The 13,832-nt window shown below is 40.9% G+C and overlaps 1 non-coding gene across 1 annotated transcript; it reads left to right on the top strand.

Annotated features, from left to right (window-relative positions):
• Positions 1 to 13,045: 13,045 nt before the first annotated feature.
• LOC141624847 (small nucleolar RNA R71) lies at positions 13,046 to 13,152 on the top strand. Its single transcript, XR_012534655.1, has one exon. It is a non-coding gene; the product is annotated as a small nucleolar RNA R71 (small nucleolar RNA).
• The last annotated feature ends 680 nt before the right edge of the window (positions 13,153 to 13,832 follow it).

Below are 13,832 nucleotides of genomic sequence, written 5' to 3'. Positions count from 1 at the left end.
CCCATAAAATAACCTATAAGGTGATGCACCAATTGGTGTCTTAAAGGCAGTTCTGTAGGCCCATAATGTGTCTTCTAATTTAAGACTCCAGTCCTTTCGTGATTTAGAAACTACATTTGACAAGATCTCTTTTAACTCGCGATTAGAGACCTCAACCTGACCACTAGTTTGGGGATGATACCCCAAACCACGCCGGTGTTGGACACCAACTTTAGACAGAATAGAAGTTAGTTTCTTTTCTTTAAAGTGCATTCCCCCATCACTAATGATGACCCTAGGGACACCAAATCGGGGAAATATAACCTTTTTAAACATTTTTATAACGGTCTTGGCATCACAATGAGGTGAAGCAATTGCCTCAACCCATTTCGACACATAATCTACAACCACTAAAATGTACCTGTTACCTTTACTAGACGGGAACGGTCCTTGGAAATCAATGCCCCAGACATCGAAAACCTCAACCTCTAAGATACCATTTTGTGGCATCTCATGTCTCTTCGAAATGTTCCCTGATCGTTGGCAAGCATCACAAGCTGAAACAAAAGACTTAGCATCAGCAAACAAAGAAAGCCAGTAAAAACCAGACTGAAGTACCTTAGCCACGGTGCGCGATGGACCGTGGTGACCACCATAGGGAGAGGAGTGACAGCCTTCCAGGACTACTTTGGCCTCCCACTGCGGAATACACCGTTTGTAGAGACCGTCTGCACATTCCTTAAACAAATAAGGATCATCCCAGAAATATTGCTTAGCGTTATACAGAAAACGCTTCCTCTGCTGATGAGAAAGGTCAGGCGGCAGCTTGCCACTGACAACGAAGTTAGCTATATCTGCATACCAAGGCTCTTGTTTAATAATAGAAGATAATACAACAAATAAAGTATCGTCAGGGAAAGACTCATCAATAGGTAGAGAGTCTTCCCCTTTCCCTTCCTGTCGCGTCAGTCGCGACAGATGATCAGCTACAACATTCTCATCTCCTTTCTTATCTTTAATCTGCAAATCAAACTTCTGAAGAAGGAGTATCCATCTAAATAGGCGTGGTTTAGCCTCCTTATTAGCAAGAAGATGCCTCAAAGCTGCATGGTCAATAAAAACAGTAACTTCTGACCCAATCAAATAGGAACGAAATTTCTCTAAGGCATAAACTACAGCTAGCAGTTCTTTCTCAGTGGTAGTGTACTTCACTTGGGCGTCATCCAGAGTTTGGCTCGCATAGTATATTGCATTTAAAGCTTTGCCTTTCCGTTGGCCTAGCACCGCTCCTAGTGCATAGTCACTTGTATCACACATTATCTCAAACGACAAGTCCCAGTCGGGAGGCTGTATGATCGGCGCAGAGACCAAAGCCTGCTTTAACCTGTTAAAAGCAGAAAGACACTCATCAGTAAACACAAAAGGGGCATCCTTAAGTAGCAGCTGTGTAAGTGGTTTAGCAATTTTTGAGAAATCCTTGATAAACCGGCGATAAAAGCCGGCGTGGCCAAGGAAACTCCTCACCCCCTTAACATACAAGAGGTGGTAATTGATGAATCACTTCCACCTTTGCTTTATCAACCTCTATTCCCCTATCAGAAACTAAGTGCCCTAAGACAACTCCCTCGTTGACCATGAAATGGCACTTCTCCCAGTTAAGCACGAGATTAACCTCAATGCAACGCTGCAACACTTTATCAAGGTTAGACAGACAGTTAGAAAAATCACATCCATAAACACTGAAATCGTCCATGAAAACTTCCATAATAGACTCGATAAACTCTGAAAATATCCCCATCATGCACCTTTGGAAGGTGGCAGGGGCATTACATAAACCAAAAGGCATCCTGCGATAAGCAAACACGCCTTGAGGACAAGTAAATGTAGTCTTAGCTTGATTGTCTGGGTGAATAGGGATCTGAAAGAACCCTGAATACCCGTCTAAATAGCAGAAAATTTTATGAGAAGCTAACCTTTCTACCATTTGATCAATAAAAGGAAGGGGAAAGTGATCTTTCTTGGTGGCGGCATTAAGCTGTCTGTAATCTATACACATCCGCCAACCAGTCACTACTCGGGTGGGTATTAACTCATTCTTATCATTCTTAACCACAGTAGCCCCTCCTTTCTTCGGGACCACCTGCACTGGACTCACCCATTTAGAATGACCAACAGAATAAATAATACCTGCGTCGAGCAAAGCCTTCATTACCTCACCATCACAACATCTTGCATCTTGGTTCGGTTCATGACGCTGACCCTGTCTTCAAGGTTTGTGATCTTCCTCCAGGTCTATCCTATGCATACAAATATCGGGACTAATCCCCTTGATATCGTCCAAAGAATAACCCAAAGCTTTCCTATTTTTCTTAAGCACGGCTAACAAAGAGGTCAGCTGATCATTATCAAGCTTAGCGCTAACGATGACTGGATATTGCTCAGTATCATCTAAAAAAGCATATTTTAGATGAGAGGGAGAGGCTTACGCTCTGGCACCTTTACCTCAATGGAGCAAAGAGTACTGATCACCTGTTCCACTTGCTCTCCCTCAGCGTCGGTGAGTTCACGCTCATCTAAATCATCTATAAGCAAATCCAACACTACATCATCGTCATCTGGGTTATCTGCACACTCATCCAAAAGCATAAGGGCTTCTAGTGGGTCCTTCATGAAAGAACCCGACCAGAAGTTATAAATAGACTCGTCAATAATATCAACCGAATAACAAGTATCCTCTATCATTGGCCGAGCCAAAGTACTAGGCAGACTAAAAGTGATCGCGTCATCCCCTACTGCAAGAGTCAAACGCCCTTGTTTGACATCAATAACGGCCCCAACTGTAAAAAGGAATGGTCTTCCTAAGATAATTGGGGTCGGGTGTCCTCACTATATCTAAAACAATGAAATCCACTTTGGTATAAAGAGCTTGCCTATTTTCTGTGCACGTCCTCTAAGACACCTAAGGGCCTCCTAACGGATCTATCGGCCACCATCGTAGGGTAATGTTAGTCACTTTAAGATGACTCATATTCAATTTCTTGCAGACAGATAGGGGCATGACACTGACGCTGGCTCCTAAATCACAAAGAGCCTTATCAATAACCACATTGCCTATAACACAGGTAATAGAGAAACTACCCGGGTCTTTCATTTTAGGTGGAGCCTTATTTAAAAGTAAATTACTAGACTCTTCCATAAATGAAACCGTCTCAAATTCACTTAGCTCTCTCTTACGCGTTACAATATCTTTCATAAATTTAGCGTAAGTAGGTACCTGGGTAACAAGTTCGGTAAAAGGTACGGTTACCTGGAGGTTCTTCACAACGTCCACAAACCTACCGTACTGTTGCTCGATCTTCGCGTCCTTCAGACGACCTGGGAATGGCACTCTGGTAGCAATGAGTGGACCCGCGACTTTCTCTTTACCTTTATCAGTGCGTGACGTCTCCACAGCAGGGGAAGATGACACGGTAGCGGAATTAGATACCAAAATAAGGTCTCCGCTGCTTCTAGTACTCGATCGAGCACTATTATCACTCGATCGAGTGATCTCTTTTTCAGGCTTACTCGATCGACCATTTTTATCACTCGATCGAGTGATTTCTTCAGCTATTTTACTCGATCGAGTAGCAATATTACCCGATCGACCATCTGTGATTTGGGCACTACTCGATCGACCACAGTTATTACTCGATCGAGTGATGGGATGAATTATTTCACTCGATCGAGTAGATTTTTCACTCGATCGAGTATCTGAAGAACACGCAGCAAGGATTTCGTCTAGTAATTCATCCAAATCATCATCCGGGGTATTATCAGCTGTCACAAACCCGTCTTCTGGTACTTTTGGCCCCTCATGAACAAGGCCACTTTGGAGATTCGTTGCATTGACAGGATCGCATGTCGGTAGAAGGTTGGCTCGGTCTCTCGCGAGGGTCAATTGCGCTACTTGTTCTCTTAACTCCACAATAACAGTTTCATTCTTGCTACATTTCTCCCCAAACTGTTGTGTTAAGTTCAACGTCAAGGATTTCAGTTCGGCAATTTCCTCGTTTGGAGAAGGAGAGACCGGCTACGGCGCTGGCGTAGAAAGAGTAGAAACATTCTTCATTTCTTCATACAACTGAGAAAAAGGAACTCCTTGCTTGTATTTCTGATAAGCAAGGACGCGCTCTATACTTGCCAGACACTCAATAGGGTCATGCCCTTCCATTCCACATCTACCACATATCTCTACATGCTCAGTAATTGAACAAACCTGTGCACTCTCACCTGTAGCTTCCGCAATCTCCACATTACCTAGACTTTTGCTAGGACCTTCCACTGCAGCTGCTACCAACTCATTAACTTGCTCACTACCTCCGGGATTTCTATATTCGGAGACATGAATAGCCATATCCTTAATGAGACGCCACCCTTGATCATCTTCCACATTTTTAGTGAATCTCCCCTTAGCTACACTGTCAAGAATAGCTCTCTGGCTCCGATATAACCCGTTGTAGAATTGGGTGCAAAGGAACCAACGCTTGAAACCGTGGTGGGGCACAGAACGGACGAGCTTCTTGAACCTCGCCCACGCCCCATCCAAATCTTCAGTAGGCATCTGCTCAAAAGAACTAATGTGAGCTCTCAACGCATTGGTGCGCTGCGGTGGGAAATATCCCCTATAAAAGGCAAAAGCAAGGGAACTCCAGTCGGTTACACCGGCTGCTTCCCTATCAAGATCTCTCAACCATTCCCAAGCATCATCAGCTAAAGAAAAGGGGAAAAGATCTCCCTTTACTTTTTCCTGTGTCACCCCAGCAACAAGAGGAATGGTAGAACAATACTCCGTAAACAGCTCTATATGCCTGCATGGATCTTCTTCAGGTACCCCCCTAAAGAGATTTCTCTCGACCAGCTGTATGTAAGATGGGTGGATTCCAAAGGTTCCCGAATCAGTAATGGGTAGTAAGAAACCATTTGGAAAGGAATCCACATTCGGCTTTGAATGGCTGGCTATATTCGGCATTCTGGCAAATAGAATTTACAAAGAAAACAGATAACCTGCAAAATTAATCAAAAACATTGCAGAAATGAGATCAGTCTCAAGGAATAAATTCCTTGAGACGAGAAACAAACTTAAATAAAGCAACAAAATTTCGCCACCTCCCCGACAACGGCGCCAAAATTTGACAGGGCAGTCGTATACCTATCAAAAATAACCAACTGGCTCTAACTAATATAACTAGGGAAGTCGGGTCTATCTCCACAGGGAGATGGGAAAATGTCCGCTTTGTCTAAGTTTGTCACGGTAACCAAATTGGGGGGTTTTTAATTGTATTGTTCTAAAGTAATGGGAGTAAGGAAGAGAATAAGGCAGAGAAAAAGGATTAAATAGATAAGGAAAGTAGCTAAGACATACGGTTCACCATGATCATTCAGTCAAGTAATCTAGGTTTCAGGTTAGTGAAAGTACAGTCTAAAGAGCAGTGAATATCTTCTTTCGGTCTCAATTCGCCCTAAAGCACAAATAGCTTAACTTTTGCCCTCACTATAGTGCCCTATTGTTCGCTACGAGTCTCACCCTTTCCAACCTTTCGGTCAAGGTCAAGGTTTACTATGATTTAAATGCCTAATCGCGTCGACTCAATTAGACAGATACAGATAAATGCAGCAATTAACAACAAATACTACACCAGCATTAACCTAATAAATCGATTACTATCCCTTCATAATCATGGATCCCCTTAGTCTTAGCAAAAAGGGAATTAGCTACGCATCGTCATCGAATTAACAACAATAAAATATAGATAATAGGAATTTAACATACTAACAAAGCTAATACAGATTGAATAGGGTAAAGATGATAGAAACAAAGGAAAGAAAGAAATAAAGCAATGATTAAGATTAAGGAATTAAGAAGGAAATAATAGTACCGATCACAAATCCGAATTCGAGTAGCAGAAGGGTAGAAGGAGAGCAAAATCCAAGAAACAGTAAGAAAAATGATAGAGTAAAAGTGAATGAGGAAGAGTTTTACGCAGTCTACTGTATTAGTAGTATACAAAAATCCTCCTCTAAACCTAATCCATAACTAAATTACAAAAGCCCATACGAAAATAGGCGGAAAAACTCTAATTTAAGCCAAACCAGTCGATCGAGTGGAAATAAACCACTCGATCGAGCAACTAAGCGTCAAACCCCTCGATCGAGTGGAAATAAACCACTCGATCGAGTAACTCCTTGTAATGTCTTCTCGATTGAATACTCAAACTGCTCGATCGAGTAACATTCAGTAAATAAAGCATTCGATCGACTAGAAAAGTAGTCGATCGAGCTATTTTGGCACGTTAGACATTATAACACCTTCCGAAACCAGCTCACGCGTCTCCAAAGTGATAGATTCCAAGCTCCGGCTCCTTGTTCTCCATAAATGCATGCAAATGGGACGAATTTAGGCTCGATTTAGCTCCTCTTTGGTTTATTCCTGCAATTTACATAAAACGAACCAAAGTAGAATATTCGAGGGTATTTGTAGCCAGATACTACATAAATAGTACAGAAATGCGTGTAAAAATGAGGTAAAAACCTTATATAAAATACACGCATCACATTAAAGCACATAAAATCAAGTAATGGATGCATCTACAAAATAATAGCCACTTTCCTCATCTAAGTGGCGGAAATTATCTACAAGGGAAGCAATTCAAGGGTACACACTCCTTCATAGATGCAATTTCTTCAAACTACTAAGCCTAGAAGGATACCAATAAATCACCTCCAAGTTGTGTCAAGCTAGGATACCTTTGTCCTCAATCGTTAAATGATTTTGTCAAGAGTAGACTCCCTATGGTGTTAGAAACACTGGAGGATCGCGGAATTCCCCCTCTTGCCTAGACAAGAAGAAGGGTCGTCCCCTCTCTACCATGCACAAAAATGGATACGATGGACAAAGGGATCGATAGTATTTGAGTTGCATTTGGGAGTTTGCTTTGTTGTTGTTTTTCCCCCCAATTTCTTGTGGCATATAACATTTGAGAACTCTTTCTTTTGCCATTTCTTTTGATTTTTGGCAATTCAACACTTGACAACTTTTAACTTTTTGCATTTCTTTTTGAACATTTTCAAAGTCACCCCATATGTAGTGAGGGTGCCTTATATTTGAAGCATAGGAGTTCTATTTTTGCTCCTCTTTTCATTTGATGCATTTTTCAAACTTTCTTTCACTTTTCATTTTATTTATTTGAACTCAAATCAATTTCTTTTTGTGCCCATTCCCTTTGATGACAAAAATGTTGTAGAACATAGATGATGGATGCATGGTTCAAGGGTCACCTTGGAATAAACGGTAGCCAAGGAGTTATCACACCATAAGGTACTCTTGACTAGGCCTTAATCCATGGGTCAAAGAATACTAGCATGACACATCCTAGGGTGTTTTACAAGTATTCTAACAAGCAAAGTCTTAATAAGAAAAAGCATCTACTAGGGCCTATATACACTTGTCAAGCTTCCCAAGTAGACGGTTTCACAAAATTTTTCTAACATGCAAACTACATGCCATGATGCAACTAACGTTTATACATCCTAATGCATATGATTCTACCAACTAGTATGCCAAATAATGTAAATGCAAGTCCTAGATCCACATTGTTTATACCGCATCAATCAAAATAAAGCTACATAGTCATTAACATAGAGAGGAAAAAGGAGATTGGAAAGATCATACCATGCGGTCTTCAATATCCTCATGTCTCGGATGTGGCATAGTCGATCAATGTGAACAAGGATAGAACAAACACAATATATACAACAATATTTACAAGACTACAATACAAAGGAAATGAACTTGTTTTTGGTTTTTCAATTTTTTGATTTTTTGATTTTTTTGAATTTTTTGATTTTTTGGATTTTTTGAATAAAAGTTAAGTTAGAATTTCCCATCCCCACACTAATATGGGCATTGTCCTCAATGGCCAATATGATAAGAAATTATGCAAGTATGATGCATGATTTCTATACTAAATGCAAGCTATACTAAGCTACACTACATGATGCATGGGTTTTTGTTTATGACGGAGAGCGTAATTTAGATTACCTCCTGTTGCGTATGCATGTAATTCCCCAAACCAAAATAGACATTATTTCTAATGTCTTAAATTTTGGGGTAGTTCATGCACACAATATGCAATGCATGAAACTATATATTGTCATTTTTGATTTTCAAATGGGAAAAAAAAAGAACACCTCAATGGGGCCGAGGTGTTAGTCCTCTATGTTGCTAGGACTCTCCAAACTATGATCAAGATAAAATAAATAAAACTAAGAAAGAAGTAGACAAACCTCAAGAGGGTAGGAGCCTCCAAAGCTTGCTAGTCCTCCATCAAATCATCATTGTCATCATTTTCCTCCATAGAAGCGGACTCATCTCCACTCCCCTCTTCACTTCCTTGCTCACTTCCTTCATCATCTTCATTAGCCTCTTCTTCTTCATCTACCTCTTCATCAACGCCCTCATCATCAGCAACCTCATCATCGACATTCTCATCTTCACCCGGTCTTTTACCCCTAGATGTGCTTGGAAAGAAGACTTCCCTATCCGCCCAACTAGGCAAAGGACATGAAGGATCAAGTAGTCCTTGCCTAGCTAAATGAAGGAGGGGTGGATATTGGGCCAAGTATGCATCTACTCGATCATTATAAGCTTGTTTGTGCATCTCTCTCATGATGAGAGTCATGTAGTCATTGCCCACTTCAACATCTTTGGGTTTGAACTCTTGATATTTGAATGGATAGGGTGATGTGACAATGGAGGAGGAGGGCTCTTCAATCTCGCCCCTTTGTTGACGGATGATGTACTCAGCGTCCTTTGAGAGTGGAAGTAGGTAGTTTGTTCGATGGACACTCAAGCGACAAATCTTGGAAGACAAAGTGAAAGATCTAGCATCATTGGTTAGCCACCCATAGTTGGTGTCAAGAGAATTATGCTTGACCCACTTATACTTGTTAATCATGGCATCCATGTCAATGAGATGACCCCCTTTGATCGCCACATAGGTGTTATCCTTGTTGAAATCTGCGTCAAAGTGCTTGGCCAAGAGAGTAACTAGACCTCCATTTACGATAAAAGCGGTGCCTTCCTTTCCACAATCAATATTGAGCCATCTTTTCACCAAAAGCCTTAGAGCATTGTAAGGCTTAGTGAATTCCCTTCTGACATTTAAGGCCGACTCAAGTAGAACACAATCGAGCTTTGTAACGTGGTTAGTGTCTTTTCTTGCTATTATAGTATTCCCGATGACCTTGTGCCACAGTACTCTAATGCCCGGATGGTGGACTAATAGAGCGCGACAAACATGAAAGCTCACAATTTTCTTCCCGAAAATTGCCTCCCAAAGAGGAGCGGGGTCATAATTTTCGGGCATCTTATGATAATAAGGTGTATCACTAAGGCCTAATGCTTTACTCAAAACATCAAAGGTGATGCGCCTATTCACATTGGCAAGGCGAAACTCGATGTATGTTCTAGTCTCTACCTTAGTCACTTTCAATGAACTTAAGAATTCCAAGGTTAGGGAGGGGTATGTCAATTCTCTTGTAGTAAACAATTTTCCCAACCCCATGGCTTCAAAGAAGGCTTTTGTTTGTTCAAGGATAGCCAATTTGTTCAAGGCATCTTCACATATGAATTTGGTGGGTAGAACGACTTTCTTAGCATACTTGGCAAATGTATCCCTATGGGAGTTAGAAATGAAAATTACCTCCGGATAGTTTGATAATTGAGCAATTTCTGGAGTTGTTGATGTTGTTGCTTCCAAGGGAGGATTTTGTTGTTGTTGAACTTCCAAGTTTGCATTAGCAACCACCATAGCCATGAAAGCTTTCTTTGCTTGAAGGCATTGTTGCGTTTTTTTAGAGTGCCTTTGCCTTGAGTGCCTTTGTTGCTCCTTTTTTTCTTGCCATTGATGATTATACCAAGAAAAGATTGAAAATCTTCAATTTCCAATTATACCCAAATCGATTTTAAAATGAAAGGATTTGTCTTTGTATTTCAAAAATCGACTCAAAGGTTGAAGATTTTGGTGCTTGGATTGATTATTGTTGTAAAAGGAGTGATTAATTGTTGTTGTAAGGAAGTTTGAATTTGATTTTGTTGAATTTGGTTGAGGAAATCTTGTTTTTGGTGATGGAGAGGATGAGGGTTTTGGGGTTTTGGGGTAGTGTTTGAATGTATGAATGAATGAAATGAATGTGGGAAGGGGTATTAAAACACCCGAAATTTTCAAAACTGCAGGGGGAAGACGAGCGGATTCCCGTCGGGACGCTCGGATTCTGCTCAATTTGGCTTCAGGAAATCTCGCCTAAAGACGAGCGTCTTTCAAAGAAGACGAGCGGATTCTGCAATTCAGGATGAGCAGATTCTGTTACAGCGAATTTTCTTAATCTGCACAGGCAAAAAGACGAGCGGATTCTTTCAGACGAGCGTCTTCTCAGCTGGGACGCTCGGATTCTCTAACAGACCAAAATTTTCAATTTTGCAGCTCATTTTGACGGACGGATTCTTCCACAGATGCTCGGATTCCCATAAGACGAGCGTATTACTCACAAGGACGCTCGGATTGCACCTGGTCTACCCGGGTTAAGTTCCATCCGTGCACTTGCATATCCCGTGTCATTTTCATTCTTCAAATCCCGTGTTCTTCATTGTAGGGGCACTACGAAGGCATGAGTAGCCTAGGCAATCGCTATCCCCACACTAAGTTGAAGCACTACGCATCAATAAAATCATTAGTCCCTCCCTCACTTCTCTAAAAAATGATAAATATCTTGATCAAGGAACAAAAATCCGAAAATGACAAAAATGCAATGTAAGAATTAAAATGCAAGTTAGGGAGTTAGAAATATTTACAAATGGTGGTTTAGAGAGGACTCCACCAAACTCTCATCCTTAGTGAGATGTCATGGTGGCATGTCCAAGGTGTTGTTGATGTTACTCAACACCTTGAAGAAGTAGTCAAAAGCTTGTTCATTGTCATGATAAAGATCCTCAATAGATCTTTGCACTTGTTGTCCTTCATGTTGGTCTTGATCGATAGCATTACCAATATAGGGATTTAAAATCCCTTCAAACGCATCGTCCTAAAGACCGCAAACTTCATCTACTTGGTCACTAAAGATCTCTTGAGTTGATAGAGACAACTCTCCCACTTTCTTGTTTTGGCCAATGAGGTTCTCTTCTTCATTGCTTGACTTTGGTGAGCTTTTCAAGCTCTCTTTGTTAGAATTTCCTTGCTCTTTTGATGGAGCATCATCAACTTTCTTCGTCCATTGGAATTCCGACTTCTCCCTATCATCCTTCCGGCTATAATGATCAACCATAAAACATGGTTCATGCAAACGGGGAGCTCTCATGGTCTTGTCAAGATTGAAAGTTATGCTCTCATCTCCCACTTCTAGAGTGAGCTCTCTATGTTTCACATCTATCACCGCACCCGCGGTGTGCAAGAAAGGTCTACCTAGAATGATTGGAATATTGTAGTCTTCTTCCATGTCAACAATGACAAAGTCCACCGGGATGAAAAATTTCCCAACTCTTACGGAAACATCTTCCCATATCCCTAATGGTGTCTTAGTCGATCAATCGGCCATTTGGAGTGTGATATTGGTGCATTTAAGCTCTCCCATCCCTAACCTTTTACTCACCGAGTACGGCATAACACTCACACTAGCCCCTAGATCACATAGGGCTTTGTTGATCGTGGTGTCGCCAATGGTACACGGTATTGAGAAGCTTCCCGGATCTTTGAGTTTTGGAGGTGAACTCCCTTGAAGGATTGCACTACTCATCTTAGTGAAGGCGATACTCTCAAGCTTCCGGATCGACTTCTTCTTCGTAAGGATGTCTTTCATGTACTTTGCATAGGCCGGCACGTGATTGATTAATTCCGTGAAAGGAATCGAGACTTCCAAATTCTTCACAATCTCCATAAATTTTCCAATTTGGTCATCAAATTTGGGCTTGGCTTGACAACTTGGAAAAGGAAGTCTAATCACAATGGGTTTCTTCTCCTTGGCCTTGTCTTCATTTTTCTTTGAAATTTCTTCTTTTGATGGTTCTCCATCCTTGGAGTTTTGCACAACTTCTTCTTTGTCACTAGCTTCCACAACTTTATCCTCAACTTGCTTCTTCGGTGCTTCATACCTCGTACCACTTCTCAAGTGAATGGTACTAACCGTTTCATGTCTTGGGGGATTACTTTGAGGTGGTAATTGGCCCTTTTGTCTTTGTGAGCTTGAAGATGCTAGTTCAGTCAATTGGGTTTCCAACATTTTGGTGTGGGCTAGGATGTTGTTGATGGTGATTTCCTTTGCTTGACTATCCTTTTGCATTTGAGTGAAAAACTCTTATTGATTCTTTTGCATTTGGAGGACCGCTTTTTGAACATCAAAACCTTGGTCATTTTGTTGATTGTATGAAGTTTGATTTTGGTAACCTTGGTTTTGGTTGTAAAATGGTCTTTGATTTTGGTTTCTCATAGGAGGTGGGGTATATGTTAGTTGAGGGTTTTGAACATTTTGGCTTTTGTATGAGAGATTTGGGTGGAATTTTGTGTTTTCATTGTAATAATTGGAATAAGGGGTACCACTTTTGCATGCTTGAAAAGCATTCACTTGTTCATTTGTTCCTCTACATTCACTTTGGTCATGTCCCAAAGTTCCACAATTCTCACATATCCCACTTGGGATTGATGAAGATGCCGTCATGGCATTGACATGATGCTTTGGTGATTTTGAAGCTTCTTCAAGTCTAGACATAGCTTTTTCGAACTTCAAGTTGATGGTATCAATGTGAGCACTAAGTTGATCACCCAATTGAGTAATAGAGTCCACTTCATGCTTTTCTCCTCTAGTAGCCTTGCGAGGTCTACTATATTGTGAATTATGGACCGCCATTTCCTCAATCTTGTTCCAAGTTTGATTGTCGTCAACTTCGGTGAACATACCATTTGATCCCATGTTGAGAATGTTTCTTGAGTCTTCATAGAGACCATTCCAAAATTGTTGTACCAAGAACCACTCGCTAAGTCCATGATGAGGACATGAGCGACAAATTCCCTTGAATCGCTCCCAAGCTTCATACAAAGATTCTTCATCTCTTTGCTTAAAGCCCGTAATTTGAGCTCTTAGCATGTTAGTCTTTTCCGGTAGGTAGAACTTTTTGTAGAAAGCTAGAGCCAACTTCGTCCAAGAATCAATTCCGAGAGTAGCCTTATCAAGGCCTTTCAACCATTGTTTTGCGGTGCCAATTAGAGAAAAAGGAAATAAGGCCCATCGAATTTGGTCTTGAGTTACACCGGTTTAAGAAATCGCATCACAATAGTCACAAAAAGTCTCCATGTGAGAGTGAGGGTCTTCACTAGGCATCCCCCCGAATTGGCTTCTCTCGACTAATTTGATAAATGCGGATTTGGCAATAAAGTTTCTGGTTAAGTGTTGTGGTGTGGGAGTACCATTGGGTAGGTTCTCCTCGGTTGGTACGGAATGTGATGAAAATTTAGGCATTGTGGGTTGATTTTGTGTTGGGTTCTCCTCACCTTCTCTTGCAAAAGGGTTGATGAACTCAATAGTGTTTGGTTGAATATCTAAAACCTCACCAATACCTCTCAAAGTTCTTCTAGCAAGTCTTCTATTGTTTGTCAAAGTCCTTTCAATTTCGTGATCAAAGGGTAACAAATTACCTTGTGATCTTCTAGACATGCAAAATATCAAACAACTCGAAAATAATTAGAATAAACCTTGAGGAGTTTTACTTCCCCAAGGCAAACAAAGACACAACTAATAACAATTTAATAAAATCTAAATCAACTTAA

The sequence above is a fragment of the Silene latifolia genome, chromosome 1 (genome assembly GCF_048544455.1).
Source record: "Silene latifolia isolate original U9 population chromosome 1, ASM4854445v1, whole genome shotgun sequence".
NCBI lineage: Eukaryota > Viridiplantae > Streptophyta > Magnoliopsida > Caryophyllales > Caryophyllaceae > Silene > Silene latifolia.
The sequence above is the reverse complement of the archived record's forward strand: the minus strand, read 5'-3'. Positions and strand labels throughout refer to the sequence as shown.